General features: G+C 35.1%; 1 protein-coding gene and 1 pseudogene across 3 annotated transcripts in view; one reads left to right on the top strand and one right to left on the bottom strand.

Annotated features, from left to right (window-relative positions):
* The window catches only part of LOC118735076 (ATP-dependent Clp protease proteolytic subunit), a 286,669-nt gene that overhangs the window by 217,214 nt on the left and 53,088 nt on the right, over positions 1–16,367 (top strand). The gene's annotated exons all lie outside the window — the stretch shown is intronic.
* Positions 11,180–12,814, bottom strand: LOC118735075 (annotated as a pseudogene).

Here is a 16,367-nt window from a genome sequence, read left to right as displayed (position 1 = left end):
ACGAAAGTGAACGGTTAGTCGAATGCGAGCGGTTAATCGGATAATTGCTATTCGACTATCAACCAACAAAAAAGTTGCTAATCGACTAGTCGACTCTGCGAGTAGCCGGATAGGTTATTCAAAATTTGTATATTAAAGTGCAAATCGAAATGCATCTACAAATGCTTGTAGAAACTACATTTACAAGTGTAGAATATTTCGCTGATAGCTACAAGTGTATAAAAAAATATTGTGTTACAAAAAATTATAGAACTTGTAGCTACAAGCGAATCACTAATAACTTGTAGACTTATTATAATTGTAAACTTTGTGTTACATGCCCCAGGTCTTTTCTGTTGAAAGACATAATTCCTATTAAAAATAAAATTCAATTCAGCTGTCAAATTAGGAAATTATAGGGAAGTATGAATTGAATTGAATGATACTAACATATATATGTTTATGTGCGTCACTACTAGTAAATCTTGTCCCTAACTTTGGAGTTTTATTATATTTTTTTTATGTGTATTATATATATGGGCCATTCCATTGTGACTGCTGGGGCATTTTACTCGAGAATAGTTCCATTCCTTATCTTTTCTGACTAAAATCTGAAAAGTGTCAAAATGCAAGGGTGTAAGCAAAATGGCTCAGTAAAAGAAATAACAGAAAAAAGCAAAGGAACGCAAACACTAAATTTTTAGTCCAAAGAATGGTAAAAACAAAACTAACGCCAAATCAGAAGGGAAATGTATGTACGAAACACATTCACACAAGCGCAATCACAATAAAAACTTACTATATCATTAATTTTTTGCCTCTGTCCTTTTTATTTCACTTTTTTAGTTTTAGATCATTGTCATTTTTCGTGTATTCTTTAATTTACCTTAATTTAAATTCAGTCGAGATTGAAACTTTTCAAAATTTTGCCAGAAAAGATTCATCTGACTACTTCGGGCTGAAGAGAGTCACTCTCTCTGAGTGTTGCTCTCTCATTTCTGCGTCATTTTCGAGCTAAGAAACGCTTTTCGGACTAATTGTGAATTATTTCTATGACTTCGGAACTTGGTGGGACATGTACTTGTGACTGGTGTAAAGTAATTATGCATAAAATAAAAGTTTCCATAGACAAAAATTACAAAGTCTTTTTAGTTTTTTCATACATGAGTGCCTCACTAGAAACAACCGTGAATTAATGCGCGTGGCAATGCAGCTAAGAAAAGAAAAAAAAAATGTTGCTGCTTTCTCCATTCGTGGGTATGTGTATTAGAGTGGTTCAAAAAAATGTTTCATAAACTTTTCATAAATTCATAAAGCTACCTCAAATTATTGTTATTTGTGATAAAAAATTGAAGCTATACGTTAAAGTGCACCCATTTCGATAATTTTAAGGAATAATTAAGGTAATATTAAAAAACCATTATGTGCAAAATTTTAGTAAAATAACTTCAAAACTGAGGGAGTTATTTATAAAATAGTTAAAATTTAATCAAATTTTCAAATACCGTTATCTCGAAAACTGGAGCTAATCTGGTAAAACGGGGGATGCCATTGAATTTAGAACGTCCCAATTAAGTGAGTTCAACTTTCAAAATCTCTGCTCAAAATTTACAACTTGAACAACGTAATTTGAACCCAGCTTATTCTTTTGTTTTCTATTTCATGTTTATTCCTCGTATAACTTTTGAAGCACTTGATGAAAATGAATTACACTTATATTAATCGATTTATTAAGAGAATACGAATAAAATAATATATAAAAAATAGGTGTGCTCACAAATTTAAAAATTAAATTTTTTTTTGGAGGTGTACCTATTTTTTAGATTTGCCCATATAATTACACATAAAAACCCTGCTGCTATGTTTTTTTTGTACGTAATGGTGCATTTACATGGTATGAGTCTGTTCATAAGCCGTATGAATTTCCCAATAAAAGAAGCACCAACTCTATGAAGAAATAAAAGAAAGCGATATATATTTAACAATTTCGACTTATATACTTAGCAAGTATTTGTTTGTAAACAGCAAATAAAAAAATTTTATTTTGTGCTAGCTTCGAAACTAGAAGCTTATTTTTTTTTGTTAAATGTGCATTAAAAAGGACCTACTGCCAATAAAGCCTTGCTATTTTTCCATATTTGTAATGCTTCCATTTAAAGATTTTTGTGGATAAACAGTTTTTTGTTCAGAATTGCTTGTTTACGAAACGTTTGGCATAAGTTGCAATCATAGGGATGCCGTTTTCTTCCGTTTATCAATGGATTTTATACTTGAAAAGGCACCAAAATTTGTATGCAATACTTCTACATATCGTCGTTTAAAGTACAAGACCGCGCATCAAGAAAATGCAAAACCTCGTATGTGAGGTTGCCTAAATTTTATAGGAGAGAGTAAAACTTGTCCTAATCAAAAAGGTTCTCTCTTTTAAACTTAATTATCTCTCTTATGTCTTAAGTATCGATATTTTATTATAAATGGCTAAGGGCTTGATGTCAGGAGCTTCCGGTGATCAAATATCTTTTTTGGCACAAGTTTCAGTTCCGAGGTTGTGCAGAACCACGATACGCGCTCTTGTACTTCAAACGACGATATATGTACATATTTGCGCTTCCACAATATATTAGTGTTTGGCCTAGCTTCTCCTCCGATATGTGGCGTGCGTGATTTTGTCACACAAAGTAAAGGACAGTTTTACGCCGACTCCGAACGGCAATTTTATTTTTATGAGCGCTAAACAAAAGGAAAAGGAGGAGACCATAAAATGTTTGTTTGTTTCGTCAATTCTCTGAACCTTTTAAGATATGACACTCCATTCTTTGCAGTAGTTTGCAAATATACACTAATTGTTCTAAAATCGCAAACATTTTCGTGGGATGTTTTTTTTTTTGATTTCGAATTGAAAATACATTACGATCATATTGTACCAAAATAAAGCACAAACTTGGAAAAAATGCAGGTTGAAGTATACATGACTTCTATAATTTTGACTTACATGTATATTTGGCAAGTCTTTTTGTAAACAACAAAAAATACACATTTTCATTTCTTTGCAAGCTTGGAAAATATAGGTTTATTTTTACTTAAATGTGATATAAAGCTCATTAAAATGTTGTGTAATGTCTTGTTATCATAGTGCTTTGTATTTTTATTGTCCACCATACGTGAATTGTTTCTATTGAAAAAGATCTAGTACAAAAAGGTTTTTTTTGTTGTTTTGAAATTGTTTGTTTATTGTTTTTAATTTTTAAAATTCCTACATTTGACATGTATGTGAATGGGGGAGTTGCCGCTTTCCTCCTTTCGGTGGGTTTTATATTAACAAAGGCATCAAAATGGGAAAAAACCTCCTTGCTATCTCTGCATCTGTTAAACTTTTTATGGGAAGATGTATGAAAATCCAGCTTGCTATAATTTCATATGCTTAACAGTATCACAACTGTATGTTTACAGTATCTCCCCATAATTTTCCATATGAAAAAATGTATTACATGCACCCCGCTCGATATCACTGAATTCCTCATTGGAACATGTAGTCCCTCTATTTTAGCGTATCAACAGTTCATATGGATTCATACCATGTAAATGCACCATAAGTGAGCGCAATATTAAAAGCAGCAACTCTTATCCATCTATGCATATCGCAAAGCTCGAGAACGGTTAAACCGATTTTTTTGAAATTCCGGACACCTGCTGCAGACGTTCAAAGGATGGTTATCAGCTAACAAAAATCTCGATATATAAGAGGGACGTGAAACCTCCCATACAATCCGAATTTTTCATACTCCATTTCTCTAGAAATGTTCATGGTAGATTCTGGAACTTGGTATGGAGATATATGAAGTCCATCGCATACTCTTGGACAAAAATTGGAGCTATCGGAAAAGGGGGCGTGGCACCTCCCATACAAACCGAATATTCATACAGCATATCTCGGAAGTGTTTATGGTAGAGTATTAGAACTTGGTATGGGGATATATGAAATCCATCGCATACTCTTGTAGAAAAATTGGAGCTATCGAGACCGAATTTTTTATACTGCAAATCTCTGGAGGTGTTCATGGTAGGCTATATGTAATTCTTCTATATTGGCAGTAAGCTAACTTTTCAATGTGTAAGCATTCCGAAATCAAAGCGAGACAGTCTAGTACCTTTTTTGTCAATGTATTGTGTACTTGAGTGCTGTTTTTGTTTATGTGTTGTGTACATGTTTATTTATAAACGTATGTATTCCTTTTCTATCGTACGTGTTTATTGATATATCTGTACTGTAGTGTTTTCGGACGGTACTAACTCTTACTGCCAATATAGGAGTATTACATATATGATGTTAGGGTACTGGAACTTGGTATTGACGTATTCATACTCTTGGAGAAAACTGGAGCTATTGCAAAAGGGGGGTGGCACCCCCCATACAAACCTAAATTTTCATACTGCATACCTCTGGAACAACATCAAGGCGCACGCCACAAATCGGAGGAGAAGCTCGGCCAAACACTAACATATGTGTAAGCGCCAATCTATTATTATTATTATACCTCTGGAAACATTCATGAAATAGTGATGGTACTTTGTATGGAGATATATGAAATCCATCGCATACTCTTGGAGAAAAATTGGACCTATTGAAAAAGGAACGTGGTACCTCCCTGTCAAACCGAATTTTTCATACTGTCTATCTCTGGTAATGTTCATGGTAGAGTACTGAAACTTGGTGTGGAGATATATAAAATCAATCGCATACTCTTGCAGAAAAATTGGAGCTATTCGAAAAGAGGGCGTGGTACCTACCATACAACCCGAATATTTCATACTGCATATTTCAGGAAGCGTTCATGGTAAAATTTTTGAACTTGGTATGGAAATATATGAAAAGAATCACATACTCATAGAGAAAAACTGGACTTATTGGAAAAGGGGCGTGGCACCTCCTATACAAACCGAATTTTTCATACTGTATATCTCTGGAAATGTTTATGAAATAGTGATGGCACTTGCCGTGGAGATATATGAAATCGATCGCATACTCTTGGAGAAAAATTGAACCTATTGGAAAAGGGGGCGTGGCACCTCCCTTTCAAACCGAATTTTTCATACTGCATATCACTGGAAGTATTTTTGGTAGAGTACTGGAACTTGGTATGGAGATATATGATCCATTCCATACTCTTGGATACAAATTGGAGGTATTGGAAAAGGGCGCGTGGCACTTCCCATACAAACCGAATTTTTCATACTGTATATCTCTGGAAATGTTCATAGTAGAGTACTGGAACTTGGCGTGGAGATATATAAAATCAAACGCATACTCTTGCAGAAAAATTGGAGCTATTGGAAAAGAGGGTGTAATACCTCCCATACAACCCGAATATTTTATACTGCATATTTCTGGAAGCGTTCATGGTACAATTTTTGAACTTGGTACGGAAATATATGAAATCAATCACATACTCATGGAGAAAAATTGGAGTTATTGGAAAAGGGGCGTAGCACCTCCTATACAAACCGAATTTTTCATACTGTATATCTCTGGATATGTTCATGGTAGCGTACTGGAACTTGGTATGGAGATATATGAAATCAATCCCATACTCATGAAGAAAAATTCGGACTGTTTGAAAACGGGGCGGGGCACCTCCCATACAAACAGAATTTTTCATAATAAGTATCTCTGGAAGTGGTCATGGTAGAGTAATTTTTTTTCTTGCATATCTCTAGAATTGTTCTTGGTAGAATACTCGAACTTGGTGTGGAGATATATGAAATTAATCTCGTAGTCATGGAGAAAATATGGAGCTATTGGAAAAGGGGGCGTGGCACCTACCATACAAACCGAATTTCATACTGCATATCTCTGGAAGTGTTGATAGTACAGTACTGGAACACTTTATATGGAGATATATGAAATCAATCACATACTCATTGAGAACAATGGGCTCTTTGAAAACAGGGCGTGGCAAACCAAAAACGTACTGACTTTTATCTTTGAATGTGTACATAATTCTTCTGTAGGTATATTTGTGAGTGAAATCCTAAATGGCTGGAGGGTTTTAACAAAGTTTTGTGTGTGTGTTCGAGTGGGTCTCTGGATAGTTTGGTTTCACAATTTAGTCCCCCAGGTGGCGCTGGAGTTGAGTTATTACCAAAAATCTTTTTTATGATCCGATTTGGCGAATATTCAGAACATGTATTGGAAACGGTTAAGGCAGTCCAATTGCAAAGAAGAGCTGTCAGGTGATGCTGAGATCGAGTTATTACTAAAAATCGACAAGTGAGAAAAGGTGCCGTGAATGTCAGACCAAATCTACCTGTTGCACCATTGAGTCAAGATTGCGCCAAGCGAGCTGAAGGCAACTGGCCGTGACGTCAACAAATACGAGAATGAGAGTGCAAGACGAACTTGACAAGAAAAAGAGGAAGCATCGAACAAAAGGCAGTATTGCCAAGTTTTGAATTTGAAAAAGCACCAAATTTTTATTGGTTTATTTTATTCGTATTACTATCTGTTTTAACTCTCATGACAGTTAAAACAGATAGTAACACGAATACATAAAAGCGGAAGGAAACACGAACTATTCAGAACGAAAAATGACACTGAAGATGGCACAACACCGAAACCGGTTTGTCTCAAAACCAAATTTGACAAGGGATGGCTGTTTTTTTTTTAACTTTTTTCGAAAGATTTATGTAAGAAAAACTTGAATAACTTCTCCAAATCAGTGGAGAGGTATTTTCTCTCCCACCCAAAAAACTCATTCACGTCCCAAATTTTTCTTTATCAAATACCAACACATCTTAATTCAACATTGAATGACACGCCTTTATCTTACCTTCCTCTTTCATACTTTGAATGAGCTTATTCGCAAAGAAATTAAAAGGGTGAGAAAATACCTTACCAATGATACCTCACAAGTCTAAATTGGTAAGGTTTTGGCTGAGTTATTCAAGTTTTTCTTAAACCAGTATTTGAACAAAGTTCATAAACAGCATGAAAAATCTCATTATTATGATTCCGTAGGAAATTTTTTTTTATAATTTTATGCAAAATTTTTAAGCTTAAGCTGTTTAGTCATCTGAGGTAATATTTTCAAAAGATATTAAAATAAAAACTTTTTATTGATTAAAAAACTAAATTTTTGGAGGTATTTTCAAATCGGTCCAGCTCACGTAAATCTTAATATTTTTGCGAGATATTTTGGTGGAAGACTTAAAATATAATAGATTTTATAATTTATTAGGTGGGTTTTGTCGAAGGCTGAGGTACGCTCAGCCGACCCAGGGTACAATGGAAGTCCCACTAACCCCCACCAAATAAAACACAATAGTTAGTGTAATACGGAGAACACACACACACGAGGCGAGATATGGCCAGAGCGCCGGCAACCTTTCGTCCAAGAAGTGAGAGAGAGGGAGAGTAACAGCGGCTATGGGTCGGTAACGGTGAGAATAACAACGGCTATGGATCGGTAACGGTGAAGGTGGCATCACTCGGTGACGACGGTGAACGCAACGGCAATGCGAACGACGGTGATACTCGGTGACGACGGTGATGCCGGTGAGCGTAGCGGCAATGAGAGCGACGGTGGTACTCTACGGCGACGGTGATGCCGGTGAGCGTAGCGGAAATGAGAGCGACGGTGCCAACTTAGTGCTTTAAGCACTAGATTTAGTGCTTTTTGAAAATTAAAACGCCAATAAAATGGTGCCTAGTGCCCTTTTTAGTGCTTTTTTCTGATCGAAAATTTCTGAATTTACAAGAATCTACAAATTTAAATGCACTTAAATGCAAACCATGATTGATAAAAAGATGAAGTGGCAAACCCACGTTCTTACGTTCTTGTTAAATTGTATTCGCGTTGAAAATGCTAGCACGCAGATAAGTTAAGTATTTATTTTGTTATTTTCTTGATTATTGATTGATTACACAGTTCGAAAAATTTTAACTTTTTTGCCACCTGAGTGCATCGGTTTTTGTAGATTCTTCGGTGCTGAATACAAATCTAGCTGCAGAATTTCTATACCAAGTCAGAAATTCGAGATATCCTAGCCTCTAAGTGTAAAAACACGGGTTTTCGCAATATTTGAGTTTATATTATAAAACAACAAATTTTTTCGCACATTTCTACTTAGGGTATCATTAAGTATTACTCTTGCCCTTTAAAACTCAATTTCGTTTGTTGCGATTCGATTGTTCCTTCTCCAGATGTACCAGTTTTAATGTGCACTACTTCGGTATTACTTCGCAAGCATGAATGTGTATTTATTTATACATGTAAATATTGTTTATTTTTTTACTTTTGTTTACCACAAACTGTTATGAAAAAGAGTATCCTTTGATTAAAAAAAAATTTAGTGCGTTTAGTGTGGTAAAACGCTCTTTTTTCCAAGATTTGGTGCTTTTTGAAACTGAAAAAAGGCAACACTGCTCTACGGCGACGGTGATGCCGGTGAGCGTAGCGGCAATGAGAGCGACGGTGACAGCGGTCCTGGCCTGCGACAAGTGGCAGCAACGGCCCCCAATAGCGATGACGGGTAACTAGCTTTGGCTCCGGGGGCGGAAACGATGGGGCGGTCCCACAACCGAAGGTGGCGGTAGCGGCCCTAACTTGTGGAGACGGAGGGAGCAGCGCTCCTGTATCGCGGTGATTCCTGCAATCGGCTGGCGGGAGGGCGATGATGGCTTCGGCCCAGGGCGGCAACGGCGGTGGCCCAACTGGTGATGACTTACGGTGATAGTAGCGGCCTGCAATGAGGAGACTACGGATCAGTGGGCCCTAAGCACACACCTGGGTCGCCCCTCGTAGTTGCACACTAACGATGTAGGCGCGGAACGGTAGGCGGCTCAGTATATCCAGTCGCGATGTAGGGAGACAGAGGTGGCGCAATCAGCAGTACCGCTACTTTGTTCTTGGCGAATTTGACAGAATCAGTTGTTCGTGTGACGTCATTTTAGCAAACTGTTTGTATGTATGCAGAGATGTTTATATGCATGTAAATATGGCGACCTCCATGGTTTGACGGTTAACGCTCTTTCTCTCCTCCATCTCCAATTACTCTTTCCTATTCGTTGCTATCTTGACGTCATCACCCGCAGGAATGCGCAATCTTGTCTTTTATCATTCTTGATATCCAGTAAACAAACTTAGCTATTTTTTCCACCAAATTTGGTCCCCATAAAGGACTAGTGTTGCAAGCAACGCTTTTTCGGCAATAAGGGTGTTGTGCAGCAATTTTATGTGGTGGAAATTATTTTAGCACTGGAAAAATGGATAGAAAAATATTGCAGTGCGATTGAACATCTCAGGTTTAACTGAAATATAAATGTATTAAGAATATTTATTCTACTAATACATACCAGTTTTTTTTTATTTTACTGTGTCGAGGTCGTTGCAGAAATATTTGTAATTTAGTATTGTAAGTTAATTGTGAAATATATTGAATGCACAAATTAAATTATGGGAGCGATTTATTCACATAGATTTGGAAATAGTGTTGATGATATACTTTAAATAAATTATGAGTCTGCGAAATTATCAGCGTATGAATATACTTCTTAACTTTTTCCCGAAAATTTACATACAGGCTCGAAATTATGCCAGTAACATTCACATATCGTCGCATGGATGGAAAATTTCCGTAAGCGTAATTTTGACAGTTTTTAGTAAAAGATGGAGTTATATATTTTAAAATTAGATATTTCGCTTTTTTGTTGACAGTTTTTTGGATATCTTCTTTAGTTTCCGAGTATTTGACTAAAATCATTTGGTACAAACTACGTTAGTAATGCTGTCGTACTAAACTAATCATGATTTTTCAAATAGCGTCATCTGTTTTTACATATCTGCTTTAGTTTCCGACATATTCAGCCTTATCATGAGTTTCGTTTTCTCGAACCGGGCAACCTTTTCACTTTTCGTTTCCGTGTATTCACTACGGGTGCGCGAAAACATTTCTGGCGAAATTTTGTTTGGGCGAAACTCAGGATTAGGCTGATTAGTGAAAAGTACGTTAATTTATAAAAAATGTTATCACATTTTAAAACTGACTGCAACATTTTTGACAAATGGCGTATACGACAAAATTTTATTAAACTCATAAATGGCTGACACTAAACTAAAAAAAAAGATAATTTAAGAAAATCTGTAGTCGTGTTTCTGTGAAATTGTATTCCAAACTTCAATGGTGATTTCCCGAAACCTGCAGAAAGTAATATGCAACGATCGTTTATCCGCGTATAAGCGTTAAAAAAATAAAAAAAATAAAATGTTAATAAGCCACAATAACATTGACAAATACATAGTTTAGGAAAAGCATGCCTGAAACTATTCAAAAAAATAAGCAAATAAGCAAATGGATGTATAGAATTGAAACCAACAACCACGCTGTCGAGTTTAAATAGCGGCAAATCAGCTGCACTTGATAGTAGTTGGTTGAATTAGGAAAATGAATTAGCAACAAGAGTTTACGGGATGTACATAGCTCAGTGGTTAACGCTTCTGACTTTGAACATCGATGACGCAGGTTCGATCCCTGCTGAAGTCTAGAAAAAAGAAGTCTGATAAAGGGATGTGGTGATCTCCGAAATAGCTGCTATAACTTCTACCGCTTAGACTTTGTTGCTTTTTATATTTTTCCTAATAAACAATCGTGGTACAAAGCTCAATAAAAATAATTGTCATTATTTTCGCAGTTGAAGTATATGCCAGGCGAGTAACAGGTAAATATGTAAAAGCATAAACAGACGGCAGCGTTGATCCAGATCAACTCGGGAATTAACTGCAGTTGATCCGGATTAAGTCCGAGTTAATCCGGATTAACGGTGTCGTCTGTTTAAACTTTAAGTATACCTAAATTAGCACGTTGAGCTTGTATAATGATCTCTCTCTAATGCATTAATTCTATATACGTCAGGACCAACGCCCGACGCAGTTATGTGTTTATTTAATAAAGGCTCTATGACAAAATATTCAGGAAATAAATTCTTAGATTTTTATTTACTTCATTTCGTACATTAATATTGGCCTGATTTTTTTTTAATAAATACCAGGAATAAATATTTAATAAAAAACTATTTCACTTAAGCTAGAGCTAATTTTGGTACGCTTCATGAAATATTTTCATAGACGGTAAATGTAATCCTGCGTGCATCGTTAATGAGCTGAAAAAACAAAACAAATTAAAATTGTGGAATGGAGCCTTTTGAAATGGCCTTTACAAACGGCAATGGAATTTCGACACTATTCAAGGAATTGTGAATATAAGCTGCCTTCCATTTGGCATATTTGTGGGTTAAACCTTCAGAAAGTTACAAAAAAAACAACATTATTTTCTATTTTTATTATTATATATTTTTGAAATAAAAATACTCCACCTGTACACCAGACAATTTCTTTAAACCTCATCTTGCGCAGCAGTTTGTTGATATTATCTTCAAGGTTACCAAAATCACCAATCTCAACGTAGTGGCCACAGTAATTTGGAAGCTTTATTGAAGTGGGATCCAACAGTGAATATTTCGTGCGCCAAATAATCAACGCACCGAATATCGTGCACTTTGCGCAATTTGCGCATCACAAAGTTGTCAGAGTTTGGGACACGTTGATGGTTGTGCTTGACAATTCCATGTTTGTAGATCAATTCAGGAACTGATTTAAGATTTGGATAGCCCCATGTAATATAGGGTTCGGCAATCCGTAGCATATTAATGGTTGCCTTATTCAATTCGATGAACAAACCGTTGTTAATGTGGCGAAGACGGAACCACAGTAAAACTTTACGCACTTTTAGTACAACTTTGTTGATACTGCAGATACAGATCACAAAAGCCATTCTGCGGGCACGTATTGATATTTCTCAGCATGCTCCAAGTTTTCACGCTTGCGGAGTGCAATCACAGTAGAGCGCTTTAGTTTACGCTTGATGAGGGTAGCTCTTCTTCTGACCTGCTTCTTGCTTAACTTCAGCTTCGACTCGGGGACAGCAGGTAGCTTCCTGGACGGTAGTTTTCCCTTTGCTTCGGGCTTCTTACCGGCCGTGGTGGCAGTCATCTTATCTTGTCACTTAGCACGTTGAGAAGGCGGAAAAAAGTTCGCCAAATATTTGGAGCACATCTTAAATAACGCCACTCGATTTATAACATTTCTATTAAACACAATTTAATTTAATTAATTACATTTTTAATACATAGATATGCTGCAACCAGGCACTTACTTTCCCAAATTCCATCTTGCTTATCGGCATAATTTACCAAATGTGCCTGAGCTGCTACCTCATACTAATAACTTCAATTTCCAACTGCGCCTTTTTTGTTGCCTCAACATATCTGAAAAAGTCATAAAATGTACACGAAACAATAGAAATCGCAAAAATTAGCAAATAAAATACTCCCTTCATTTTGTTTTGTTATCAATTTTCTGAGAAATGTGAATTCACCACGATGCAATACAGAAAGAACAAGGACCAGGAATGTAATTTTAAGTATTCAGTGGCAATGCGCAGAGCGTTCCGAGTAGCAAAATTAATTTGTATCAAATATAACATTAAACGGTGGTTCTAACACATTTTTTATATTATTAATCAGAATACATATATGCATTTTTTAAATATTTCTTAAGTTTCTATCATTAGTGCTGAAAAGCAACCCTGCGTGCAAGAAATTATGTGGTACCTAAAATTTCACCTCTGGAAACTTTATCCCCATAAAGGACTTCACCACAGTTTTTTTACTGGATATACTGAGGTTGGCGGCACGGGTGAGTGCGATCTTCCACGGCGGCCTTGGGACCTTTACGAGGGGAGTGCATCGTTGCAAATAGCAACGACAACGTCTACAAAGTGTGACGATGCATCTACACTCTGCGACGACCCCTCCTACAGTCCCCTCGGCCATGTGGCGTTCAGCGTAGGCGATAGGATTGCGCTCATCTGCCAAAAGGCGACGTACGCGCACCCTTACCTATGGAGACTGATAGCTAGGGTTCAATCGATACAAGTAAATACTCGATACTTTTCATTTGATACCAAGTATTTTTTTACTCGATACCTTTTAGTTCGGTATCGAGTAAGTATCGAAAAAAAAGTATTTGGTTTTCGCGAAAAGTGCGGTCATGTAGTAGAGAAAGAAATCGCTTGTCTGGAAAGCATTTAGAAAAGTTGTTGTTTCTTGGCAGTGTGCACGAAAAGCTATTTTTTTTCATAAATATTTTGTGAATAATATACTTATATGAAGTCATATATGTTATTATAACTTATTTTGTAATGTACCAAAAGAGACAATACAATTTTTTTTCATAAATAGTTTGTAAATGATGCAGTGCACTGTATACTTATAGGGGTGACCTTATGGATAAGTGTCGAATTTTTATTTTTATTTTCAAATTAATTTTTGTTACTTTTTTATAAAAAATATAGTTCATTCTATGACAAAAACCACGTAAATCCAAGTTTCAAAATTTGTTCAAAAATTAAAAGAAAATCAAAGTTTCACCAAAATTAAACACTTTTTATTCAGAATAAAAAGTGTGGAATTTTGATGAAAACGTACTAGCGCAAAAGAGAACGCACAAGTTGTCCCTTCTTATTATTTACGTTCTTTGATGCAACTTTGTTGATTTGCTTTTAATTTTTGTACAAAGTTTTAAAGTTGGATTAACAAGGTTTTTGTTATGGAATGAACTATATTATTTATAAAAAAAAGTGAATAAAACTGATTTGAAAATAAAAACAAAAATAAACAACCGAAACTCAGTGTTGCCAACTTTTGATTTTCAAAAAGCACCAAAATTTTGGAAAAAAGCGTTTTACCACACTAAAAGCACCAATTGGTTGAGCACATTAAAACTGATATATCTCAAGAAAGAAAAATCGAATCCCAACAAAGGAAAATCATGCCCTAAGTAGAAATCAGCAAAAAAAATATGTTTTCATTATATAACCTCAAATATCGCCAAAAACCGTGATTTTGGCACTTTGAGGTTAGGATATCTCAAAATTCTAGTGCTATAGCAATTGTGCGGGCAGATTTGGATTCAGCACCAAGAAACGATGTGTTTTACTCAGGTGGTACAAAAATAAAAAAATTTACAAATAATTAGAAAAGAAAAACAGAAATACTTAACTTACTCGCATATCTACTAGCATTTTCAAGGCGAATAGCATTTAACAAGGTGGTTTGCAAGTTCAGCTTTTTATCAATCATGGTTGTATTTAAGTGCATTTAAATTTGTAGATTTTTGTAAATTCAGTGCTGTCACAGCTTTAAATATTTAAAAATTATTTCAGGTCTTAACTATATCGGAGTAATTTTAGTTCAGAAAAAGCACTAAAAAAGGAACTAGGCACTAAATAATTTTTTTAGGCGTTTTAATTTTCAAAAAGCACTAAATCTAGTGCTTAAAGCACCAAGTTGGCAACTATGCCGAAACTTATCCATATTGGGTGACCTATACACTCATATTACTGAAAAAAATTATAACCAATACTGTTCCTTGGTAATGTACCACAAATATTAATTAATAATTATTTTGTATTCTTACTAAATAACTTAAATATACACGTTTTCTATACCTGTAACTTTATTGGCTTTTTATTTGATTTGACATACAATGTTTTAAACCATGATAAGACGTAATCATACGACCTTTTACAACAAAAAAGGGAAGTACAGTATATTTTGCTTAGCTGCCCATCCTTCTTTGCACGAAAAACTTGTGCGCTTAACCGAAAAAAGCACTTGAGCGAATTTTCTTTACTACTTCAATAAGGAAGGTATCCGAATCCCTATGAAACCAAATAATGGAGGAGCACTTACCACGTAGAAATTACTGCAAGAGAAATTTTTTCCGAGTGGTATCTAATTATCTATATAACTACATAAAATAATTGCCGTTCTCGTTGTTCTGCGAGATGAGCAAAATAAATAATAGCTTGTTAAATTTGGATAAGTGTACAGCAAGTGCAGGTAAACGTAATACTTTCTTTGATAATTGATAATAGTTGGAAATTTTTAAGGCAGGTATCGCTAATGTGCAGGTATTTTGAATGCAAGTATCGGAGCAGTTTCCTTATAAATGTTAAAAATAATGCCGCTGATGCGCATTTTGGGGTAGGTATCTTAAATGTGCACTTAGCACAAGGGCAGCAAAGCAAAATATACTGTACATACAAATTACATACATACATACGTGTAGTTAAAGTATATTCCAAGCGTACACTTTTCAGTATAATGGAGTATCTGCATGTTATTTAGTCCCCTATTATGGTCCACAACTCAACTTAGTGTCTGAGACAACTCAATTTGTATACAACTCAACTATTTATTGCTATTGCCGTTCACAACTGTTTTTAATTGACTGTAGCCATTGAAAAAGTCGGAAATTCGATAGAAATTTTGTTATTTTCATAATATTACGTTATTTTAATGATACTAAAATAATTAAAAGCAAAAAAATGGAAATCAGTTACGAATTATGTTTTACCGATGAGCCCGGGGATGCTAGTGCTAGACAACTTACAGACAACTACGTTTCCAAAGTTGAGTTGAGTTGTGTCCCACAATACCAATTTACAACTTACAACCCAGCAATCTTGAAAGTTGTGAATCATAATAGGGGCCTTACTTATAATGATTGCGTTTATTTATTATATCTACGGTGACCATCCGTCCTTTACTTTAACACTCCTTTATAATTCCTTTATAATTTGTTTCAAAATAAAGGACGCATTTTGTCCTTTATTTCTTAATCTGTCCTTTAAATCAGCTCTGGATTTTTCAGAGGTAAATTTTTGAACAGAGAATATAAACCGTCTGTTTCGCACCTCTCTTTGTACAATATATAAATCACTAACCATTGCTAATACTGATAGAAAAATTAATATACATACTTTGAGTAAATTTCTCAAAAGAAAAGGGAAAGTTGGGCCCAGTACGTGTTGCTCGCTAAATTTCAAAACTGGCATTTAGTGTTCATAATTCAATGGAGCCTTAATTTTTCACTCATTTCGTAAATTTTTTTTTTAATGAAGGCTTATAAAATTTGCAAGTGTTCAGTTAAGCCTAATTTGTGAATTTTTATTTTAAATTTTTTAGTGCAAAGTGCAAAAAAAGTAGCAATTTGGAAGAAAATGTATTCTACTTTCCTGTTAATAAATGTTGCATAATAAAAACCAGTTGAAAACAATTGTTATAAAAAACATTCACCAAAATTATTTTTTTTTGTTTTTAGTAAAAATTGGGATATGCAGTTTAATAGATCAATAAATTTTATTATAATGAAGAGCAAAGTGCAAGTGTCGTAAGAGTTTCCGTTGATTTTTAATAACACTGTGAGACAAATGGTTGGGGTCAGTGATCGGGAAGAGTTTAAACTACCGGGGAAAGTTATATCGGTAAA

This window comes from Rhagoletis pomonella, unplaced genomic scaffold (genome assembly GCF_013731165.1).
Source record: "Rhagoletis pomonella isolate Grant_MI unplaced genomic scaffold, Rhpom_1.0 Rhpom_scaffold_00003, whole genome shotgun sequence".
In the NCBI taxonomy this organism is placed as follows: domain Eukaryota; kingdom Metazoa; phylum Arthropoda; class Insecta; order Diptera; family Tephritidae; genus Rhagoletis; species Rhagoletis pomonella.
This window is presented reverse-complemented; position numbering and strand designations above follow the sequence as displayed.